This window comes from Callorhinchus milii, unplaced genomic scaffold, assembly GCF_018977255.1.
Source record: "Callorhinchus milii isolate IMCB2004 unplaced genomic scaffold, IMCB_Cmil_1.0 Scaffold15, whole genome shotgun sequence".
NCBI lineage: Eukaryota > Metazoa > Chordata > Chondrichthyes > Chimaeriformes > Callorhinchidae > Callorhinchus > Callorhinchus milii.
The window spans coordinates 8,434,633-8,446,828 of NW_024704756.1; the positions used below are offsets into that span (position 1 = coordinate 8,434,633).

Below are 12,196 nucleotides of genomic sequence, written 5' to 3' on the forward strand. Positions count from 1 at the left end.
CCACAGAGACACGGGAGGGAAACGGTAGGTGATGGGGAGGGGTGGGGTGGAGGGTGGGTGGGGTGGTGGTGGTGGGAGGAGGAGAAGGAGTGGGGGGGGGGGGGGGGGGGGGAGAGAGGGGGAAAAAAATCTTTCAAAGCATGACTTAAAGAAAGGAGCGAGTAGATGTCATCCTGCAATCCAGATGTGGGAAGCCAAGGGAGAGAGAGACAGACAGCGAGAGAGACAGACAGAGAGAGAGAGAGAGACAGACAGAGAGAGAGAGAGACAGACAGACAGACAGACAGACAGATAGACACAGAGAGAGAGAGAGAGAGAGAGAGCACCAGCACTGGCACGTTGATGTACTGTAACTGGCAAAGCAGCTCACACACTGCACGTTGGCTGCACCAACCTCAGCCACTGTGCGCCGGAAATAGCGCAATATGCAAAGTGCAAAGAACTGTCACTTTCACTCACATCCTGCCATTTCCCCCCCCCCCCCACCCCAACCCCCCCCCCCCAAAAAAACCCCATCTCAAATAAACTCGCAAATAGCCATAGCAAAGGCAGAATTTGGAGAGAAACTGTGGGTACCGACAAGCAGACAGACACGATGACAGAGAGAGAGAGAGAGAGAGAGGAGAGAGAAGCAGATGCAGGTGGTTTCTTTGGATGGTCCAATCGAGCAGAGCAATGGGATGTGTCAGTGACTGGAAACATCGGACCGCCCGAGTTCGGGACTGGGCGCTTCTCAGGGAACAGAGAACTCACACGAGCAAAAGATCTCATTTGCTTTTGTGGTTGGACTTAATTCCTACGAAGCCTCCCCTGCCCTCCCCTGCCCTGCCCTCCCCCACTGCCCTGCCCTCCCCTCCCCTGCCCTCCCCTGCCCTGCCCTCCCCCCTGCCCTGCCCTCCCCTGCCCTGCCCTCCCCCCATGCCCTGCCCTCCCCTGCCCTGCCCTCCCCTGCCCTGCCCTCCCCCCTGCCCTGCCCTCCCTCCCCTGCCCTCCCCCCCCTGCCCTGCCCTCCCCTGCCCTGCCCTCCCTCCCCTGCCCTCCCCTGCCCTGCCCTCCCTCCCCTGCCCTCCCCCCCTGCCCTCCCCCTGCCCTGCCCTCCCCCCCCACTGCCCTGCCCTCCCTGCCCTGCCCTCCCCTCCCTGCCCTCCCCCCCCCACTGCCCTGCCCTCTGCCCTCCCCCCCCCTGCCCTGCCCTGCCCCTCCCCCCCCCTGCCCTGCCCTCTGCCCTCCCCCCCACTGCCCTGCCCTGCCCCTCCCCTGCCCGACAAGTGTGTGCGGATACACAGGTGCTACCCCTTTAACGCATCCCCCCCCCCTCCTTCACCCCCCCCCCCCCCACCCCCCCACTCCCCGGTAGCCCAGAAGTGATGGATTAAAAACTCTGCTTTTTAGGCTGAAATGCCCAACGATCTGTTCTGCCGCTGTGATTTCCAGGTTAATATCCCAGTGGGTTCCTGCCCCCCCGACCCCCCACCCCCCCCCCTCCCCCCCCCACCCCACCCCCCGCGCGTATGGGTTGATTTGATTCCTATGTGGGTTCGGATATGCCTCCCAATCCGGATTTCAATCCAGTGTCCCCACTGCAGGTCGGGCCCACGGTCCCGTTTGATGCCTTTTTTGCTGTGGCTAATGTTTTCTGAAGTGGGGCACATCAGAGATATATTGCATCGCAACCGTAGGTAAGAGCCCGAAAGTCGTTGAGGTTTCGAAAGCGATTCCAAGAAAACAAGCGATCAGCAAAAGCAATGTGTGACAACGTTGCACCACCAACGTGATATTGCGCTGTAGCATTCGAACGATTTGTTTCGAAGTTACAGACGACCGACCGGTGCGTGTTCCCCGATAAAAAGTGTGACATTTGCACACAGATTCGTGCAAGCAAATTGTCACGACGTCTCATTATGCTCCTCAAGCAGTCTTTGCACAGACCGCCTTGACCTGTTGGCCGCGGCGGTGATGATAAGCCACTCTGCGCCCAAACTTGTTATTCCGTGCAACAATTATACTATGATTTCAACCTCATATCACTTTCTTTGCATAAATATCTTCAGGCAGTGAATGAAGCCGCCTCTCTTCACACCTTTAGCACCAACCTACTCCTTTGGTGAACAATTATTGACGAGCAAAGGTGTTGCAAACATGTTTTTCTTTCATATCACCAACTTATCTATCCCTGGTGGTGAGAGCACATGGGAAACTACGCTTACACCTGAAGAAAGGGGATTCACAAAGCTTTCCTTAAGTGCATGCGTATGTTCCGCCAAACTATAAATATCTTGACGCAGTGAATAATCCAATTGCTAGAAAAATTCCTATCTTCTCAGTATTTAATAGGACAGGATTTGCATTTTTATAGCATTGGGGAACAATGCGCTTCACACATAGTGACCATCAATTGGTGATGACTGATGACTTTTTGTTGACAAGCACCAAACCATTTGGGCCAGCAAGGCCCGCAACCCAGTCATGAGTTGAATTGGAAATTTAATAATATGTAATCCTTGTGTTTGATATAGCCTCTTTCATGTCAAGTGTTTTTATAGGATTTATTGTAAAATGCAGTATCCCTGCATTTTTGTAGGCAAATACAACAGCCAATTCCTTGCACAGGAATGTCCCACAAACAGCCATGAAATAAATGACCAATTTTGTTCTGGGGAATTATCAGCCACAGCATTCCCTTCTTTTATCAAATTGTGCCATGGGATCTTTAACATTCACCTGAATACGCAGAAGGAAATTTGGTTTAATGTGTCAGCTGAAGGACCACATCTCCAGCAATGCAGTGCACCCCCACATACTAATTTGAAGTGTCAGCTAATTTATGGTCAAAATCCGAATGTCAGGCTTGTGCCCATGGCTTTCTGACTCAGGGTGGAAGAGTGTCATCAACAGACAGGCTGACACTTGAATTTAAAGTACATGGGGATATCACATCAGACTAATCTTGCTCTCACAGTAGATCTACACTATACACAGTTTCCAGCAGAGGTCACTGGATAGCAATTAGGAACATAAGGATATACAGGACCAAAAAAAAGTGCATTTCCATTCAAATGAATCTACAAACAAACAAAAATTACATTTGTGTAGCACCTTTCACATCGGGAAGGCGCTGAATCTAAGTATGATGTTAAGTTAAAAATATCAATGTTTCTGGAGTGGATTATACATGAAGATTATGTTACAAGTTTTCGTTTGTATTTAAAGTATGTTTTGATTACAATCTCTTTGGAGTCCATGTTCATAGTGTTCATATTTTGTTAAAACATTGAAGCCTATATACCACCCCCCCCCAATAATTTTGAACAGGTAAGATATATTAGGTTCCATATTGCTATACAACTGGACGAAATATTAAATCCAGTACTGTACAAGAGACATCACACTTATGGTAATGGTTCATATGTTGGTATGTTCAGCTCACTTAAAAATGTGGGTGGTTAAATAGATATAATTGAACGTCATGACAGTTCACAGAGCATCACCCCAATAATTTTTTAAACTGAAGTTTGAGATTTGGAAGGATAACAGGATGTGAATACTACTATATATGAATGCAAAATTGTGTATTCACTAAAATCAGGGATAGGGCCCCATGAAACTTATAGTGAGAAACTGTTCAAGCATTTGAGATGAAATAAATTATTCTGGTTCTGGTTTCCATTTCCTGGTTAAAGCTTTGGTTTCATTGGTTGATATATCATTTGAACTTCTCAACTGGATTCCAATCTTACAATTCATTCCATTCTAATCATTATTCCAGATGATTTGGTATTACTGTGTATTCACCAGTTCAAATATTGTATAAATATGAGTTAAAAGACCCAACTTTACTTTTGGTCATCATGGCTCTTTAAATCATTAGCAGGGCTGTATGTACACCTTTGATTCAATATAGCATTTAATGGATCCTAGAAAATGAAGCAGAAGTAATAGGCTCCCACCAGGGAGGTTATTGCATTTGATCAGATACAATTTTGTCATTACACACACAGTGAGTTTGCCTTTTATGGCTAAACATTTTAACTGCAGAAAGTGGTTCCTGTGGGACTGAAGAGGGCTGATAACATTTGGAACTGACATGCACATTTTTTTGTGATTGAGGTGGAGTTCAACTTACCTGACTTCCACAGAGGCTTTAATGCATGCACTTAGTAATGGAAATAGGTTTTTTTTCTTCTTGAAAAATAAATGTCAGCAAGAGTGCCTATATTCGGTGCACATTTGCAATATATAGAGACTCCATCTTGGATCTTAAGTGTTCTGGCTTCTCACCTTAGATACATAAAACATAGGTTTCCCCCTTCTCCAACTTTGATGGCTAAAATATAACGCAGTTTAACTCAAATTTTTAGCGACTTTACCCATTGTAAAGAGTGTGGTTCAATATGTGACTGAAATAATGGAAAGCCTGCAATGACTGAATGTATGCACTGCCTGGAATTCTGGAGATAGTGCTGTGGAACCATTTTCATTTCTAAACAAAATTAAAAAAAAATCTGATTGTTCACCAGTACAACATTAATAGTAAATGAAAGGAAATACTGTATTGCCTACTGGATAGTTGATCACAGAGATTAAAAACGCTTACAACTTGATAAAACATTCATAATCTATTCTAAGGTACTCTCACTTTAATAGAGTGCTGTATCTGGTATCAAGACAGATGGGCAATCATGCTGTTTGGGGAGGGTTCACTCTTGTGGTGGCGAAAAGCAAAGGTCCAACACTGATGTCTGAATACATTCCATATGATACTAATTACTATGCCATTTAGAGGTCAGACATAAAAAATATGTATAACCGAAAAAGACATGGAAGACAGAAATGATTAACAATAAAAAAAATTCAACCAACGTAGTGTGAATTTATTTTATTGTTAAGCATGTAGTGACATGTGGGGATTTAAGGAGAAAGATGGAATACTGTGAAATGACAAAGAAAGCAAAGAAATACATCACAAAGTGCTACAAAGATGAATCATTAACGCTGATCAGTCAGCACTGCAGGTTTCTTTTTAAAAAAAACTGCGGCAAATGAAAACAAATAACATTTTCATACTGTACTTTATCTCACTTCTTTGCCACTGATATTTCCCCACAATTCACCTTCTCGCCTAGCTGTATCTCTTGCTCTCCTCACTTTGTAACAAGTTTGTCCATCCAATGTTTACTAGTCTTATCATGGCCATTACTCACTTTCCCAGCTATATCCTATGTGTTTTACTTTGTGTTCTTTATATTTCACTTCCTAAAATCTGCCATGTTCACTTTCTGGCCCATTTTTTAAAAACTTTTCTCAGGCTCTCAAGCTCCCCAGCATCTTGTTGCATATCTTTTTCATTATTCATACTCGCCCGACTCTCTCTTTCACATACACCCGTTTCTCATACTACTCTCAGCTTTTCCATTTGCCCCTCATATGCTTTAGAGTTTGTCAGGTTGGATCCCTACTTTATCTGTTATACATCCCCTCATTTGCACTCTCATCATCCGTTCCTCAAATATTTTGCCGATGTTCACCTTTTACCATCCATCCCTGTCTAAAATTACTTTGTGCCAGTCATAAAGCCATTGATTCATGCAAAAAAAAAAAATTCCCACTGCAAACTGATATTGTGTTCAGGGGCAGTGCTGGATTAGCTCAATTAGGCGAGGAATGCATTGCAATGTATCAAAGTATATTAAACACTTTGAAAGCTTGGAAAGAAAGCCACACTAAAATATATCATGGAGAAAACTAAAACATCAAACAGTCCATTTTCAAGTTATATTATGTTTCCGTACTCCCATTTAATTTTCTGGGTAGTGAACTGGCCCCCTGCCAACTGAATATATGTTGTTTTATGCAACTTCGGTAGATTGCCACTCTGAATTTCAACCCTTGCACTTTTATTATATATTTATTGTATATATGTGTTTGCAGGAGTTATGGATATTAAACCACATGTGGCAGGCAATCTTTCATTGTGACAATTGCTCGAGTGTTTCATATCCTTATTGCATTGTTAGATTCATTTCTATATTCTTAGTAAACAATGCTTCCAAAGAAAATTTTCGGAGAAAGGAGGCTTTTATTACATCCTATCATGTCTTGTTTATTCTTGTCGTTTATAGAGCTGTTTTATAGAACCATTCAAAATAATTACACGTTTAACAACATGCTCCAATTTAAAAGTAGTTTAAGTATCTATGTATCTATGAATGCAGGTATGTGCAGCACACTAAAAAGTGCCTTTTTACTTCTGGTTCCTTGTTTTATGGTATAGTGTCAACAATAATGTCATGAAAAGCTTTCTTCTTATTTTAAGGTTAATGTGAAATGTTGGATAAGTGCACATATTTCTCTGCAGCTGATCTAGGGTGTAGGTGATTTGGAAGTGTTTGATTGTAGTGCTGAATCCAAATATGTATTGTAAATTTCATCAATCCCCCTAGCAAATATAGCAATTATTTATGGTGACAATAATAAATTGGTCACTTCAATCCACGAACTGTCTGTGGGACATTGCTGTGCGCAATTGGCTGCCGCATCTCACCCACTAATATACAGTCAATTCACTTTACAGTATATTCTGTGAAGCGCTTTGAAACATCTAGAAGATGTGAAAAGCGCTGTATCGAATGCAAGGATTATTATTATTATGGTGACCTAGCAACATGCACATCTATGCATGAAGATGAGAAGGCATCAGCAGTTTCTCTTACTACTAATGTAAGAGGAAACACTAATACTGAAAGGACTTTTCTTATACTACACAAGACATAATAACTGTTGTGAGCAAAGACGATACAGTGGTTTAATTGAGAGGTCAAAGCTACTATAATCTGTACAGCAAAGCTTTAGTGGTTAGTAGCAATATCTGAACCCACCATCTAATTCTAATACTCATAACCACTTGTTAATTGTTGGAACTTGTGTAAAACCTGATGGTGTTTTTCAAATTTCACAAACGTTTCCCATTATGGAGTCCTGTAGCTCAGTGGTTGGAACACTCGCCTCGCAAGTGAGAGATCTGGGTTCGATTCCCAGCAGGGCAAAACGTTGGGCAAGTTTCCTTTCTCCACATGCCTCTATTTACCTAGCAGTAAGTAGGAACCCAGTTGTTAGTCAATTGGTGGATTGCTTTTCTGGGGGTAATAATTCCTTCAAAATAAGTAAATAAATAAGTCACTGAATTCACAACAGTTTATGGGACACTGCTGTGCGCAGTTAGCTGCCGCATCTTGCCCACAAAATTTAGTGTCAATTCACTTTACAGTATATTCTGTGAAGCGCTTTGGGATGTCTTGAACGTACTGTGACTCAAGTACAGGACTGCAGAATAACCATCACATGATTCATAGGAAGATGAATCAGAATTATTTAAAAGGTGTGATAATTAGCACTACAAAATATAGTGGTCCATATGAAGGTATATCAATTATTTAAAGCAACAATATATTTGAGGAAATAAGCAAATTTACTCTACATTATAGACAAAACAATATGAGTTGGTATTTTGGTCTACCTCAAATAATGTTACTGTTTTCACTGCTACCCATCACCATTATAGCCAATAGGTTTGACTGCTTTGCTTTATAAGTGTGTGTGGGAGGGGGAAAAAATGGAAAATTGTGTTCTCTTATATCCAAGAAACTACTTTATTGAATCATTTTACAACGATCACTCTATATACAAAATTTGATCAGCAAATATTCTAAAGAAAAAATATACAATATTAGCAAATATTTTAAAGAAAAAAATATTATACACTCTGCTTTGCAATAATGCTATGGAACTGTGTGTTAAATACATTTAGCTTTTATACCCTTGCAGCTTTGCAATATTGGTCAGTAAACAAAATTGTTAGTTCCACGTTTTGAGTATCCACAATATTTGATTACCTTAAGTTAACAGTCCTTCCTGAACTGCACAGTGAGGAGCAGCACTGTTATTTGTACCTGGACTTATATGGCTCCAGGCTGCTGAATTTACAGGTATTACAACAAATATCAGCTGTAATGGACTAAAGAAACGATTTACTTACATCAAATTGTAACAATACACATAACATTTCCACAATACGAAATAACAAGTGTATCGGTTTGTTTTAACCTGGTTCAAGTTAGTTATTTAACTTAAAACTCTTGCTTTCTTGGCATTTCCAACCACTGGCGTTACCCTACGTTAGTGTGCAACAAGTTACCAGATTTCAGCAACTTCAGAAAAGGACTTGCACCCTTCCTGCTGTTTAATACTCAACAAAAAAAAACTTCAAGCGTAGTGTGCATCAGGAGCACAGACCCACAGGAGTGAAAAGCAGTGCAGATCAAAACGTTGCAATAGAGATGGATGTCCAGACATTGGACCCCATCGGTGAACTTGCGACATTTGTATCTCAGACAAAGGAGTCGTAATAAAACGCAAAAATACTGCAGATGCTGGAAAACTGAAACCAAAACAGAAGTGGCTGGGGACACTCAGCAGGTCAGGCAGCATCCATGGAGAGAGGAAAGGAAACATTTCGTTGACTCACTTTCCTCTCTCCATAGATGCTGCCTGACCTGCTGAGTGTTCCCGGCCACTTCTGTTTTGGTTTGGAAAAGGAGTCGTCGTAGTTTTGACATTCATTCTCTTCCAGCTCCAATCCTGACCCGCATGGTCCTCTATCCCACATTACTACTACTACTAATAATCCTTGCATTTGATATAGCGCTTTAGCAGTGAAAAGAGAGTTCATTAACACCCGCCTACAGTGGACTGTGAGAAACATCTCTTCAAAGATGTCTCTCTCTCCCTCTCTCTTATACAAGAGACCTGGAAACATTCTGGCTCACATCTTTCTTTACCTGTTATCGAGATAAGTTTTTTGTGGCAGTGCAGTCGGCGGTGACTAGAGACGAGGTCTCCCAGTCCTAATTGCCAGCCAGTCGTATTTATTGTTCGATTTGGGATGCAATGTTACCTTGACAAGAAACAAATAATTTGGTTCACATTGGGTCAAATTATTTGTCCACGGGTTGAGGCGAGTCACCACCCAGCTTGGCGCTCTTGTGAGCAAGTAACAACAACACATGTCCAGCAAAAAACAGGATAATAGATAAGAGTGAGAGACAAGAGAAGGGGAAAACACTTGGGGGGAGAGAGAGAGAGAGAGAGAGAGGGGGAGTTAAGAAGGATCTAAATAACGTGGCAACCCACCGACCTCACGATTTCAGCAGGAAATTCCTGACTTGTTTGTGTGTTTGTAGAGCCAGTTTGTCGACTGTTTTCCTGGGGAGAGAGAAGAGGGAGGAGGGAGGGAGGGAGGGAGGAGAGAGAGGGTCGTTGGGGTCAAAGAGTGAGGAGGAGGAGAGGAATGGGAGGGGGGGAGAGAGGGAGAGAATGGGGGAGAGAGAAGAGAGAATGGGGGAGGGAGAGAGAGAAAGGGGGGGGGGAAGGAAGAGAGGAAGGGGGTTGGGAGAGAGGAGGAAATAAATGAAAACCATTCCGGTTTAAGCAGGGCCTCCCCTCCTCCTCCTCTCCCCCCCATTGGCTCCTGGTGCTCCCCGAGCGTCATGACCATGAGAGAGGGCTGAGAGCCATTGGCCGCGTTGGTTGGTATTGTTTGGGCTCCGCCAGAGGCACGAACCCTCCCACAGCGATTATTCATCTGGATTTTTTTTCCCCCCAAACCAAACCCCTTTTTTTTAAAAAAAAGAGAGAGATTTATGATAGAGGAAAAAGAGGGGCTTGAAAGGTAACGGCGCGGGGGTGATTTCATGCTGAATTCTACGGTCAGAGATTGTTTTTGTTCTCCCCCTCCTTCTCTCTCCTTCCCCCTCTCTCTCTCTCTCCCTCCCCCCTCTCCCTCCCTCTCTCTCTCCCTCCCTCCCCCCCATCTCTCTCTCTCCCTCCCCCCCCTCTCTCTCCCTCCCCCCCCCTCTCTCTCCCTTCCCCCCCTCTCTCTCCCTTCCCCCCCTCTCTCTCTCTCCCTTCCCCCCTCTCTCTCTCTCCCTTCCCCCCCTCTCTCTCTCCCTTCCCCCCCCCCTCTCTCTCTCTCTCCCTCCCCACCTCTCTCTCTCTCTCTTCCTTCCCTCCTTTCTTTCTCCCTCCCTCTTTTCCTCCTCTCCCTCCATCCCTCCCTCTTTCCCTCTCTCCTGATCTCTCTGGGGTTTGGCCAATGTGGATTGAGGCAAGTGGCCCAAGTCCTTACCCCTCCGGCCCGGCCCGGCCAGTGCTGGTAGGTCATCCTCACAGTCCCACTATTAATTAATTGATTAATTAATTAATAAGGAATAATCAGCTCCACACCTTTTTTTGGGGGGGGGGGATTCCCAAGCCAATGGCGCCAAAAAAAACTTTCCATGAAACATCTCTTCCCAGCTCCGCGGCTGAACCTCGTGATGATGATGATGATGATGATGGTGGTGGCGGTGATGGTGATGGAGAGACACCTTTAGGCCTTGTCGTTGTGGAGAGAGGGAGGGAGGGAGGACAGCGGCGGAGTTGCCGGGATCTCACTGGGGGATCCCAGGCCGCTGACTGCAAACATGCGCAGTTCTGGAACCTGTCGGCACCTGACAAGTGATCACTCTGTTTGGGAGGAGAGACACAGGCAGAGGCTAATAATAATAATAATAATACTATTAATAATAATCCTTGCTTTTGGTGTAATGCTTTTATTGCATAGGAAGGATGTCTCCAAAGCACTTTGCGGCAATTCTTGTGAAATGGAGTGACTTGTAGGCAAGCGACGCAGGATTGCGCACAGCAGTGTCCCACTAACATCAGTAAATGACCTGTTTTGTTTAGGGGATTTGTTGGCCAGGACACCAGGAGAAACTCCCTTCTCTTTTCGAATAATACCATGGGATCTTTAACGTAGCGCACAAGATCACATAAACCTGCTTTAAGCTTTAACTAAATCAATGGCAGCTTAATTCCCTCCCAGGCCCCCTCCTGAAATTAATTTGCAATCCGTGTCCCTGATCTGTTTTGTTTTTCACTATGATCATGCCCAAAGATCTATAGAGATCAGGAAGAGTTCAGGTTCAAATCCTTAGCAATTATCAGGTCAGTTTGTTTTGGTGAGGAAATGTGCTACGTAACAATTGCAAACTGTATATCGTAATATAAATTATTGTTCACATGAATTGCGTGCAGCCTATGTGTGTTATATTATTTGAGCCCTGCACTATTATCTTCTAAAATATACATTTCCCAAAGATGTATCTCTTATAGAGATCTGGAAACATTCTGGTTCAATCTTTACCAGTATCGAGATACTTTGTCGCAGTACAGTTGTTGAATAGAAATGAGTACAGCTTCCCAGTCCTAATTGTATCCAGTCATGTTTATTGTTTCATTTAGATGCATTGTTAGATTGAAAAATAATTTGGTTCATACCGGAATAGCAAACATTGGGTCAGTTATTTTACTATTCTGAACAACCGAGTGAGATAGAATACTTAGTGCTCTTTTGATGCAAATAAAAGAAAAATTCAAATCCAAATCAAAGGTTTCCATCTTGTTAGAGCACCAGGATCTGCTGTGATTCCACACGCAACACCCCATCCTAGCCCCAACGTTTGCGCCCCAACCCTCCCAAAAAAACACAGCACTGCATTTATTTGAAGAAAACAAATTTTACCGTGAGAGACATCCCCTCCATGTGAAAGTTGCTGTATAAATACAGCACAAATTATAAATTGTTGTCTTTATGTGTTATGTACGGATTGTATCTTCACTCATTCTCTCCTTTTATCCCAGAGCCCATAAAGTTTGTCTTCTTGAAATAACTTATTCCCGGTAAGATACTGTTTTACTTTATGACACATCATGGCCTCGTGCAGGACTTTACCTTGTAAAATTGCCCAGAAATCCTTATGATGTACAACTAATGTGTACTTATTTTTAATCTTCAGTATTCTACACTCCTCCCCTGAAGAGATGCTGGTGCTTGCTCCACAGATACCAGCAGTCTTCCAGTACCTAACTGAAGTTATAATTCTTAATATGTGAGACGAGACAGTGAGTATTGGCCAACTGTTTAATCTGATCATGGTGACGTTGCAGCATATCAAAGCCCTATATTGTTCATACCAATGGGATCCTGGTAGAAGTTGTTCATGCCCTAAACTCAAGAGACAGTGAAGCCAATTGGACTACCTCAACTGAGATCAATTAATTTATGCAGACATGATGAATCTACACCATCGTGGGTTGTATC

General features: G+C 43.3%; 1 protein-coding gene across 4 annotated transcripts in view; it reads left to right on the forward strand.

Moving 5' to 3' along the window:
- Positions 1–9,531: 9,531 nt before the first annotated feature.
- The window catches only part of hdx (highly divergent homeobox), a 29,556-nt gene continuing 26,891 nt past the window's right edge, over positions 9,532–12,196 (forward strand). For 2 of the 4 annotated variants that reach the window (XM_007892021.2, XM_007892043.2), the window contains exons 1-3: positions 9,532–9,724; positions 11,737–11,775; positions 11,892–11,997. The gene's annotated coding sequence lies outside the window, so the exon portion shown is untranslated. Of the gene's footprint in view, positions 9,725–10,107; positions 10,208–11,736; positions 11,776–11,891; positions 11,998–12,196 lie in introns of those variants that run through there. The other 2 variants (XM_007892037.2, XM_007892029.2) reach the window with 2 other exon arrangements.